Consider the following 13,092-nt stretch of genomic DNA (forward strand, 5'->3'; position numbering starts at 1 on the left):
CCAAGCTGCCAACAGGATGACCAATGCTCAAGGAGCGGGGGCTCTAATTCTGTGACTATGGTGACCATGCTGGTGACTATGGGGGGTCGGGGGTGGTTCAGGCCTCAGGGTCTGGAGTCCTATCTCTGAAGTTATTGGAAAATTCATCCCTACTCATGAGGTCCTTCCAAACACTCTAAAAGAGACAGTTTGGAGCATCTGGGAAACTCAGTTGGTTAAGCCTCTGCCTTTGGCTCAGGTCATGATCCCAGGGTCCTGGGATTGAGCCCCACGTCAGGCTCTCTGCTCAGCGGGGAGTCTGTTTCTCTCTCTCCCCCTGTCTTTGCTCATGCTTGCACACACGTGTGTGTGCTCTCTCTCTCTCTCTCTGAAATAAATAAAATCTTTAAAAAACATTAATAAAAGAGACAGTTTTCTCTAGGACTGTACCCAGTGTCCAGGGGCTGAGGGGACATAGCACCCTTCCCCACATACCCGGGACATTGAGCACTCACAAACACAAGGCTCTACTTCCCCCACCCCACCAAGTCTCCCTGATTTCCCAGAGGAGTGGGCCCCAAATAGCTTGTGTCATGAAACTCTCCCGGATATAACCAGGGATAACCAAGATAGAGCCACATTTCCACTTGACCATCTGCAGCCTTTCTTTACTTGAAGGTAAGCTCACAACTTCCCTTCAGTGTGTGTGTGTGTATTCTTTCTTTATTTCCTTAAAAAAATTTTATTAACATATGTTTTTTTTAAATTTTAAATTAATTTTTAAATTAATTTCTTTAATGAATATAGCAGGTGTTTAAAAGGAATACATGCATGGTGTAAAACAGAACAAAACAAAACAGAAAACAGTACTAAAAGATACCCAGTGAACACTGGGTCTCCTATTCTTGATTCCTGGGCCTCAAGTTCCCCTTCTCTAAGCTAGATAGAGGCTGGCAACAAGACACGTGCAAATAGGTACATTTTTGTGTGTGCACATAAAATGTGCCAGTCTGACTTTACCCTTGATATTCAGCCAAAACTTGGCCTTCTGCCTCAGCTTTTGGAAGTCTAAGTGCTGACTGTGTACTTCACCATCATTTACAGTGGCCCTGAGTTTGTGCCTGGTCTACAGTCACGGGTACACAGGTTGCCGCTGGACCAAATCAGTATGTCGACTCCCACAGTAGGCACAGGCATGCCTCTCAGATTTACTGCTAATACATGATACTCACGTAAATGTCTAGATAAATCTTTAAGTGAAACTCGATGTTTCATACGTTCAAATCCTGTCAGTGGAATGATGTATGTATGTTTAGTATTGTAAAAGTAAAATGCCAGATAACTAATGATTGTGAAAGCTGGTAATTTTATGTTCAAACATACTTAAGCACTTTAAAATAGCAAATAAACATGAAAAAGACTGAGAGTTAAAAAGAATACTGCAAGAGGGGTACCTGGGGGGCTCAGTTGGCTCAGCATCTGCCTTCGGCTCAGGTCGTGATCCCAGGGTCCTAGGATGGAGTCCTGTGTCGGACTCCCTGCTCTGTGGGGAGTCTGCTTCTCCTCCTCCCTCTGCCTCTCCCAGCACTGGTGCATGAGCTTGCTCTCTCTCTTTCTCTCTCTCTCAAATAACCAAATAAAATCTTTTAGAAAAAGTAATGCAAGAAAATGTGAGCAGGAGAACTTTAGGAAGAACATTATGGGTTTTGTGAACCAACATATGTTAAGCAATTTACAATATTACAGGGCAGAATAATAGAGATTTGTTTAAATAATAATTCTAATATTTGTCAGCTGGGTTGGCATCTCTCTATAGCATTCATTATGTTAAACAAAATAACCTTGAAGCAGTCTGTTTAATTCTGGGTATTTAACTCCATTTCGGTTATGAGTCTTTCAAGAATAAATTCTACTTGGGAATTTTTACATCTTAAGAAAATGGATTTTAAGGGGCACCTGGGTGGCTCAGTGGGTTAAAGCCTCTGCTTTCCGCTCAGGTCATGATCCCAGGGTCCTGGGGTCGAGCCCCGCATCAGGCTCTCTGCTCAGTAGGGAGCCTGTTTCCCTTCCTCTCTCTCTGCCTGCCTCTCTGCCTACTTGTGATCTCTGTCAAATACATAAATAAATCTTTAAAAAAAAAAGAGAGAAAGAAAATGGATTTTAAAAAAAGAACATCAGCTTTTCTACTTCAACATCTCATAAGCAGAAAAAATTACCAAATCATGTACAATATCTATGATGAATCCCCTTTGATCTAGACCGCAAAGAGAATATAGAGGAAATAGAGAAGAGAAAGAATCCCAGGAAAATGTATTTTCCAAAAAATATCTGGCTTCTCTGCTGTTCCCAGTGACGCGAGCATCGATTCTGTGTCACAAAACCGTGGGTGACCATCCCGAGCCACCTCGGCTCCTGCACCGTCATGTGAAATTTAAAATGTGACGGCTAGCAAATTTAATAGCAAAACCATTAAGAATCGTTTCATTCTTTGGGATGAGATTGCAGATGAATTCTTGCCTCCCCCGGCTGTGGCCTCAACTCGAAGCCCACATTGATGGTAGCGTTTGTTCCGGTCTGCGTAGTGGGTGGCATGGAAGACTGCCTGCACGTGGCTCAGCGTCACCTTGTCTCTCTGTCACTTTCCCTGCAGAGTGCTCCACGGGTCTTTTTTCCTGACAATTACACCCCATTTATTTAACCAAACCCCAGTGATGGGACTTGCCGGCTGCATTTTGGTCTTTTGTTATCAACAGTGCTGCAAGGTCGATTCTTGGATGTGTACAGCTGGAAAAGAAGAGTGAATTCCTAAAAAAGGCATTACTCAAAGACTATTCACATTTGATACATTGTCCAACTTACTGGAACATGGCATTGCACTTTCTAGATTTTTCTGTCTCTTTTAGAGTTAATTCTCTAGTTTTAGTGGTAGGGCTCATTCCTGGGGGGAAACACAATCGGGCAAGGTGATTTCGATGGCCCTTCATCTCCAAGGAGCTCCTTTTTTGCCTACGTAGGCCTGGTCACCTAGGGCACCTGGTCAAAACTCCCTTTAGGGCTCCATCACACCCCTTCTTCCTGAGCCATCAAAGATTGCCAGAAGTTCCAGGTTTCCTGGGTTCCTGTTCTTTAAAATAGCAATTGGATAAGCCCTGTATGTCAAAGCTCCTCGGGATAATATGACCCCACCCCCACCATACACACACTTCTTTCATCCTTTTCTATATTTCAGGAGTTAGGAAAAGGCCCGAGTTTCCTTGAATTCCTCCAGGCCTCCTTCCTGACCCTCTACTTCTAGTACTTTGATCTGAGCAAGAAGCAGTTTCCCTTCTGCTGCTTAGGGCATCTTTGTGGACTTCCAAGTTCCTGTGTTTTCTTGATCTTTATTTTAATGTCTATATAGGACCATGTTCCTACAATAATGATATTAAGGCCATTTCTTCAACTTAATTTGTGGAAACGGCTTGGGACAAGCAAGCATGGAGAAGACTGGACTTCCATCTCAACACCAGAGAATGACATTCAAATGGATGCTCCAGTCATGGTCCTTCCTCTCAAGGCTATTGGTTCCAAATCTCTGAAACAACCCCCACCCCCACCCCAGTCTTCCTCCCATTAGGCTGGTGTTTACATTAAGGATGACTAGTGATTGACTCTATCTGCCACAGGGTGGCCTGGTATGAAGGACTCTGCCCAAAATCCCAGAGGGAAATCACCTAAACCAATCCAAAGATTGGCTCTCTATGGGATTTGGGCTAAAGAATGAAGATTAGATCGGCCAGTAACAATACAAGAATGGAGTAGACACACAGGGATTCCATGGAGAGACCGGGCTGGCTGGGGGAATGGGGGCTTGGCTGCCCCCTCCCTAGGCTCCAGCCCACATATCCAGTCACACCATCTTGCTAAGATGGCTGAAGTAACCCACTCTTGTAACCATGGGAGTACACTAGCTCATGGGTATCCATGGTGCTCCTCAGAACTCTCTTCTGGCCCAAGTCTTCCATCTCCTCCCTCCACCCAAATGCCCCACCAAGGGGATTCTCCACTCACAGGGTAAAAGATTGGTTTGGCTTCTGATCTTTATCTTTAAATTCCCTTTTAGAGAAAAGAGGAATTTGACACATTCACATTTGCCTGCGTGGGGCTTATGCAGAAACAGTCTTCATGCTGAGGTAAATCCAGTTCCCTGAACATATCTCCCTCCTCTGAGGAGTGTGCCTTGCACTCAGCCTGTGCCACTCATACACCTCTTTTATACGAGGTGCAGTGGGGTAGAGCAATGGTTCATAATTATTCCTTTTTTTTTTTTTACCACATAGTTTCTGAAAGAATTTTAAAGAATTTAGTTACACACTTACAATTTTTACATTGACATCTAGTATTTTCCATCCAAGTTTAAAGATCCACAAAGAATGTAATTGCCAGCATATTATAAATACTGACATTTAAAAATAAAACCGTTCTTTTAACTGCAACTAATAGAATCTAAAATGTACTGCGTTTTTAAAAATACAGGAAGGGTTCCACTTTAACAATTGGAAAATTTACATTGTTCCTTTTACCCTTTAAAGGTGTGTATCATTCCACTTCCCCCAGAGAGTTTTATCCTAATGTAATGTATTTTTAAGCTTGAAAGTCTTTTATTGTTCACACTATCTTACTTGTCTGCAAGTAAAATATATATGTGAATTATAATGTTAATTTTTAAAATTTCCTGTGAAGATGAGATCTAAGTTAAAAATTATTTGGGATTGAGATACCATGATTATTACTAACATCAAACATTATAGAGTTCCCTGAATTTTGACAGTTATTAAATGTCAAGTAAAATTTTAGAGAGCAGTGGTGTAGAATAGATGTTACTTATCACTAGAATGAGAAAGATTAACAGCAGAGAGAGAAGAGTGAGAGTCTGAAGGCTTACAAAACATGTTTTTACGCTTGTTGTCAAGTGCATTATTTCAAGAGGGCTCCACAAAGCACTCCTGCTAGAGTGGGCACACTGAAATCTACAGTAGGAATTAAAAATGATAGAGAGAGGGATGCCTGGGTGGCTCAGTCGATTAAACGTCTGCCTTCAGCTCCGGTTGTGATCCCAGGGTCCTGGGGTCGAGTCCTGCATTGGGCTCCCTGCCCAGCGGGAAGCTTGCTCCTTGCTCTGCCAGCTGCTCCCCCTGCTTGTGCTCTCTCTCTCTGTGATAAATACATACATACATACAGATCTGTTAAAAAAATAAAAATATAAAAATGATAGAGAGTTGGCCGTGATGATGAGGGGACTTGTATCCAAGTAAAGGATGAATATGGACTTACAGTATTTGGGACTCTTTGGATGAAATTTAAGAAACATGATAAACCTTTTAGGAGAAAATCTTTAGGAGCTGGGGTTAAGTAGGGATCTGATATGACATCCAAAGCACTATCTACAAAAGAAAATATTAATAAAGTGTACTTCATGAAAATTAAGAACCTTGTTAAAAACAATTAAAAGATAAACAGGTTAGGAGAAACTACTGGCAAATCTAGAATATATAAAGAACCGAAGTTCAATAACAAGAAAACAAACAACCCGATAACAAATGGGCAAAAAGTTTGAAGACACCCTTCACCAGAGATTTCTGGATGGCAAATAAATATGTGGAAAGATGACCAACATCATTAATTGTTGGAAAAATGCAAAATAAAGCCAAGATAAATATCACAACACACTATTAAAATGACAAAATTAAAAAGGCTGATCACAACAAGTGTAGAGGAACACCTGGAACTCTCCTACACTGCTGGTGAGAATGTAAAATGGAACAAACACTTGGAAAACAGTTGGGCCATTTCTTAACTAGTTAAGCATACATTTACTATATGATCCAGTCATTCCATGCCTAGCTACTTACCCAAGGGAAAAGAATATATGTGTCCACACAAAGACTTATACACCAATGTTCATACCAGTTTTATTTGTAAGGGCCCCAGACCAGACACAACCCAACTATCCATCATCAGGTGAATGGATAAACACTTTGTGGTATATCCATACAATGGACATAAACAACAATATAAAGGAATGAATTACTGATACTCACAGCAACATCAATGAATATCAAAATAATGATTGTGGGTAAAAGAAGCCAGGCAAAAGTAGAGTACATATTGTATTGTTCCACTGACACACAGTTCTAGAAAACGGAACCTATGGTGGCAGAAGGCAGACCGATGATTACCTAGGGATGGGTTAGGTGGATCATTGGGGTGAAGGGAAAAAGGGATCTTTTTTTTTTTTAAAGTTTTATTTATTTGACACAGAGATAGAGAATACAAGTAGGCAGAGCAGCAGGCAGAGGAAGAGGGAGAAGCAGGCTTCCCACTGAGCAGGGAGCCGGATGCGGGGCTCGATCCCAGGACCCCGAGATCATGACCCGAGCCGAAGGCAGCCACTTAACCGACTGAGCCACTCAGGTGCCCCGGAAAAAGGGTTCTTAAAGGGAGTGAGAGATATGTTCCCTTACCTTGATGGTGGTGACAGTTTCGTGGGTGTGTACATGTATCAAAACAGACAACGTACACTTTAAATATGTGAGGTTAACTGCATGGCAATTACACCTCAACAAGCCATTTAGAAAATGTGAATAAATGTCCAAGAAAACACAGTACTAACTGGCTCTTACCATGTGTGTCTTACTTGAAGGCTTACTATTGATCTGTCTGAAGTACATGGGGAACTTCTTATCCTCTTCCCCTCTTCTCGAGTCCTGCGCTGGGGTGGAGAAGAGGCACGGGTGGGTGGCTGGGGTGGGGGTGGTCAGAGAAGACTATCAAAGCTGTTCCTCAAGACTGAGAATGGGGACAGGTCAGAGAGGCTGGGCTTCAAAAGCATCATGCTTTATTCCAATCTTGAGTATTCTTTTTTACTTAAAGATTTATTTATTTATTTGAGAGAGAGAGAGAGCAGGAGGGAGGGTGAGAGAGAGAGTGCGGTGCCTGCAGCGGTGAGGGAGGGGTGCGGGTAGAGGGACAGAAAGTCTCAGGCCAACTTCGTGGCTGAGCATAGAGAGATGTGAGGCTGTGGGGCTCCGATCCCATGACCCTGAGATCACAACCTGAGCTGAAACAGAGTCGGAAGCTTAACTGACTCCGCCACCCAGGCCCCCCTCAATCTTGAATATTCCAGGAAAGATACAATTAGAAAAGGGATGTAGCCTTGCCATACTTGGCGTCACAGCGGAGATAAGGGCCTGCCTCCTTCACTGTTTCTCACACTCTCCTTGCTTTGCTTTCCTGGGACTCCCTCAGGAGCTTGGCAATCTTTGACAATATTTAGGGGATGAAAAAGTGATTAAATGACCAAGGTTTTTCTTTAAGAGTTTATTTATTTATTTATTTATTCATTTATTTATTTGAGAGAGGGCGTGCGCTTGCGCAAGCTGTGGTGGAAGCGGAGTGAGAGGGAGAGAATCTTTTTTTTTTTTTTTTTAATTTTTTTATTTTTTCAGCATAACAGTATTCATTATTTTTGCACCACACCCAGTGCTCCATGCAATCTGTGCCCTCTACAATACCCACCACCTGGTGCCCCCAACCTCCCACCCCCCACCCCTTCAAAATTCTCAGATCGTTTTTCAGAGTCCATAGTCTCTCATGGTTCACCTCCCCTTGGAGGGAGAGAATCTTGAGCAGAGTCCACACTGAGTGCGGAGCCCAATGGCCTGGGGCTCCATCTCACCAACTGAAGATCCATCTGAGCCAAAACCAAGAGTCAGTTGCTTCACCGACTGAGCCACCCAGGACCCCCATGACCAAGTTTATTAAATGACAACTGTCATCCTTCTTGCTCGCCCACTCTGTAATACGTCCGAAGTTTGAGCATCTCAACATAAGTCAAAGCCTCACTTACAGTGTCATGTCGTCTGTAACAGAAACTGTGTAAGAGAGGGAGACCGCTGAGGCCCCACCGTGGGCGCAGAACAACTGGTTAGAAGAGGTATTGTGGACACGTGCATTCCCACTTTTTTTGCGGGGGGGCGGGGGGGGGTACAGTCAGAGTGCAAGTGTGAGAGACCTGCTTTTCATTTGCAAAGTGGGAGAAAGACAAACTTGAAAGGGAAGTGGGAAAGGGGAACCCAGCCCTGACCTTAAGTTAGCTGGAGGGTCTCAGATCTCAGACCGGGTGTTAGGAAAGGCAGTATTTGTTTTTCCTTAAATCCAGGGCACGTGAGTGCCCTGATCTGAAGGCCCCAGACACAGAGGGATGACCTTGGACTTTCTAATTCTAGACCCCGCCGCCCCCACTGCCCAGCTGTGTGATGTGTGAGGTGGGCGTGTAATGACACCTCCCTTGCAGGACTTTGTGAAGAGTAAATGGAGTCTAGAACGGGCCTCGAACAAAGTCTGGCAATACCAATACACTGCTCTTGGGAAAAAAACTCCTTTGCAAGCCAGCGCTAGATTGAGAATGGTGGGGGGAGGCGTTACCCAGGGCCTACTTCCCACCGAGTGGAGGGCTGGAGTTCCACAGCCACACAATCTGGGCTCAAACCCAGCCCCACCGCTCACCAGCTATTTGACCTCGGGCAATTTGTTCTTCTAATGCAAAAGGGAGCTAATAATAGAACCTGCTCTGGGTTTGCTGGGTGGGCAGAAGCACGGAGAGTGCTTAGAACAGTATCCAGCACGCACCCCAAATTATTCCCATTGTTACTGAGCAGAGCATGGGAGGGTGAAGTGTCGATCCTGCAATCCGCGTCACTAGTATGTCAAAGTAATACGGAAAATGTGGTCTTGAGTTTCACAAAAATTGCTCCATAAACAAAATTCCAAAATGTGACCTAGCTTCCTTTGAGGGAACAAATGATACCAGTCTGGTAAATTATGCATGAATCAGCTTATGCAGGACATCGCTAGTGAAAAACTAGTCTCCCACATAAGGCCTTCCCACCTTCATTTATCTACTTGGGAATTTCCCTTCTTCCCTCCATCCCTTAATATGCTGCCTCCTTTCTGCCCCCTACTTGCTGGAATTCAGAATTGAACAGAATCTTCAAGATCATTAGGTCCAGGATTTTAATGTAAGAAAGGACTAAAAGGCTGACCCAGGGCCCACCCCGGTGCCAGGGAGTGCGGTTTATGAGAAGTGAAGAAAAGAGCAGGAAGAGGAAGGAGAGGGCAGTGTGACTTACCCTTCTGTCACCCCTCGTTGTCACCTTTCCCAGCTAAGGAGACTCCCTGAAAAATTCATTTGCTGGTGGACCCTAATGGGGATTGTGACACAATAAGAAACCAGCCTTTGGTCTCTGACCCCACTTTTAGGCACACAGCTCCCAAAGCCCTCAGAATCTCTAATGTGATATGCCTTTTGTCTGCTAATGAATGACTGGCAGCTGGGGGCTCATGGACAGCCTCTAGATGGGGGATGGTTACCAGGGGAACCAACCGCGTGATTAGAAGGTGGACACTTCAGACCCTCCCCTCAACCGCCTGGGAGGGCCAAGGGACTGGAGATTGAGTTTATCGCTAATGACTAATGATTTAATCAGTCATGCCCACCTAACGAATCCTCCATTAAAAACCCTGACTGAAGGGCATTTGGAGCTGGGATCCTGGGTTGACCATCAAGTGGTGGTGCCAGGAGGTGGTGCTAAGCCTGGAGAAGGCCTGGAAGGTCCTTGCCTCTTCCCCCACACCCTGCCCTGTTCATCTCCTGCATCTGGCTGTTCCGAGTTGTAATAAATTGGTCATCTAGTATACAAACCGTTTTCCTGAGTTTTGTGAGCCCTTCTAGTGAATTATCAAACCTGAGGATGGGGTCAGGAGAATGGCTGATTTATAGCTTTTTATTGATCAGAAGCAGAGGTGACAGACAATTTAGACTTGCAGTTGGGGGTCTGAAGTAGGGAATAGGGAAGCACCCCTGTGAGACTGAGCCTTTAACCTGTGGAGTCTACCTTAACTCAGGCAGTTACTGTCACAATTGAGTTAAACTGTTAGTGTCTGGGGGTGCCTGGCTGGCTCAGTCAATAGAAATACGACTCGTGATCTCAGGATCGTGAGTTCGAACCCCACGCTGGGGGTAGGATTTACTTTAAAAAGTAAAAAAGTAAAATTAAGAATTAAAAATTTTAAAATTAAAAAATAATACTGTTGGTATCTGATGAGAAATAGAAAATTGCTTGGTGTGAAAAAAACCTACACGTTTGGTGTCAGAAGTGAGTGTAGAGAAGTAAAACTTTTTTTTCATTAAGCCGGATAAATAATTAAGTTATTGTGGGGATCCTTGTCAGAAGTTAAAAGTCTTCATACCTGAACCAAGTAATTCTCCTTCTAGGTATCTTTTCTAAGAAAAGAATCAGAAACTAGGTCGAGGACAAATATACCAAATGGATTCCCCAGAATAAATCTCCCCAGAAACAGCCTTAATGTCCAACAATAAAATTAGATACTTTAAAGTATAAATTTTTCCATGGTCATGGGAAAATGTTCATGATATAATGTTAAGGAGAGAAAATAAAAATACAGCTGTAATTTGTTCTAAATTAAAATTGTTTACAGTAAGAAGTAAAGACAGCAGTATGCTTTTCTCTATTTTTAAAAATGAAGACTTTGGAACCTTAGAGGGGAGAACAGGACTGTTTGGAAACTAATCCAGAAAGTGTGAAGATAAACATGCCTCCAAAAGGTTGAAGGACATTCATCATTCCGAGTCTTTCCAAGCCCGGGCTCTCCACCATGTCACCATGGATGTCCTTGCTTTGGAACTGAAAAAGGAGGTTCTTCCATGTTTTCCTGACGGAACTGGACCTACCTCAATAATTTTTGCTGCTGGTTCTTTTGTTTCAAATTCCACAAAGGCAAATCCCTTTGGATCTCCAGCAGGCTAATAGTTTGGCGTACTTATATCAACAACATTGTCACATTTCCCAAAGACTCTTTCAATCCAGCTGTGATCAACCTTTCTGGGAATTAACACCTATGATAAGTCAGAGGTAGTATTAAATCTGTACAGATTTAATAACGATTGCCTTACTTAAATGGTCAACAAGTTTTACCTCGAATGTTTTAAAAAATTAAGTGAAAAATAAAATGAAGACTTTGGGAGGCATACAAGAGGAAAGGAAAGAAGAAGGCAAACAACACTTATCAGGCAACCAAGATGCCCAGGGCTTTATGACCGTTACGTTCGCTGCTCTGTTCCGTCGTCACAAAATCCATGTGAGGCAAGTATGATTATCCCACTCCTTCATGTTAATTATACTTTTTTTTTTTTAAAGATTTTATTCATTTGTCAGAGAGAAAGAGAGCACAAGCAGGAGGAGCGGCGGGCAGAGGGAGAAGCAGGCTCCCAGATGAGCAGAGAGCCCAATGCCAGACTCCATCCTAGGACTCTGGAATCATGACCGGAGCCAAAGGCAGATAGATGCCCAACTGACTGAGCCACCCAGGGCCCCTGATTATACCTTTTTTAATGGAGGAGAGTGCAGGATCACCCAAAGAGATGAAAGAATTCCCAGGGCTCAGGGCTTGTTGGAGAAGGAGCCGAATTCAGCCCAGCCTGTCCCGCTCCCAAGCTCCCATCTTCCTACTGTATCTCGCTGCCCAGACGCTCATGGAGCTTTGGCTTTACTTCTACTGCCATTTGGAGTTTGATTAAAAACAAAATACGGACCACTTTATCACGAGTGCTTTCAGTACACATTTATTGCAAAACCACAGCACGGTAGTAACTATAACGTCAACATAACGGTATTTCCAAACGGAACAGGAGATCGCCATTCCAATGTGCATTCTCCAAAGGCGCGGAGGCTTATATGGAAGCTCCCGCAAGGTGAGTAATGACGAGAACCCCGTTCTGAACTGGGAGTTCTAAACCATTAAACATTTAATTACCATTTTGGCAAAGCAATGCACATTACCATTTCCACAATGTAACAGCACAGAGATTTTAAATGCATCTTTATTTTTCAGAATCTTCAGTCTTCACAATGTGAAGTGAAGCAGAGTTTGAAATAAAGCGCTTTGCCAAAACATAAGTTTCTTAAAAAGACCCGATGGAAAGGAGGGAAAACTGCATATGAATACTATTTATCAGTGCTTACAGTTGACATTAACTATAGAATAAAAATACTCAAGACTTCAACATTTCCTTACAAAAGTATACTTGGCCATAAAATAAAAGTCTATAAAACCCCAAATATTAAAAAAGTAAAATGCAAAAAAAATTTTTTTATTAAAATGTAATACAATCTTTACATGGTAAGAATTGTTTAAAAACGCACAGGACAATTCCTAAATTGTGATGAGTGTCAGAGGGCATTTATCACACGCTCTCATGCTTTGACAGTTGCATAGACCCACTGGGTCACAGAGCCAGGCCGGCAGATATGCACACGACCGCCCCCTCTCCCCCAGCATTGAGTCTCCGGCTGGGCGGCGTCTAAGCTCCCTCCGCACCTGTTCATATTTACACCATGTCTTGTGCTGGGAAGAGGAAGTTTGCCCAGGCACGTGGGGTGTCATAGGAGGCGGGCCCCTGCTGCCAGAGAGTCTGCCTCTTTGTGTTGCCTAGATCTTAGCGTTGCCATCTGAATAATCAGTTCCTGGAGCTGGAAGGAATCACAAGAGATCATCTGGTTTATCCTCAGTCCTCTGGCCCAGCCCTGACCCATGCTCCTCCTTAAGTGGAGCTTAAGGCTCTGCCCCAGAAGTGCGGAGTCGGCTGCAACCTGATGGTACGCTATTTCACTCTGGCAATCAGGACTTCTTGTGTGTAACTGTAGCATTTTCAGCCAAAAACCATTCTCAGGGTGGACCCAGATCCCGGCAGGAAAGGACTTTGTTTTTCCATAGACTGAATGAAAGGAATCAGGGGAGTCACTTCACTGCAGCCTGGGACTAACCCGAGAGAATTGGGGGGGGAGCATGAATGGGAATGAGACTCAAGGCCAAGAGGGAGGCTCAAGGCTGAAGGCAGGGTGATCTACAGGAACCTCGGGAAATGGGAGTCGGGAGCCAATTTAGTACATTAGGCCCCCCGTGCCTCTCCCCCCACCCCCTGCCCAATGTGCATGGTGGTGGCCATGGGACTGTTGTGGGCTCTTGCTCTGTGAGCTGCCTCTGCTGTTTCTG

The sequence above is a fragment of the Lutra lutra genome, chromosome 1 (assembly GCF_902655055.1).
Source record: "Lutra lutra chromosome 1, mLutLut1.2, whole genome shotgun sequence".
NCBI classification, from domain to species: Eukaryota; Metazoa; Chordata; class Mammalia; order Carnivora; family Mustelidae; genus Lutra; species Lutra lutra.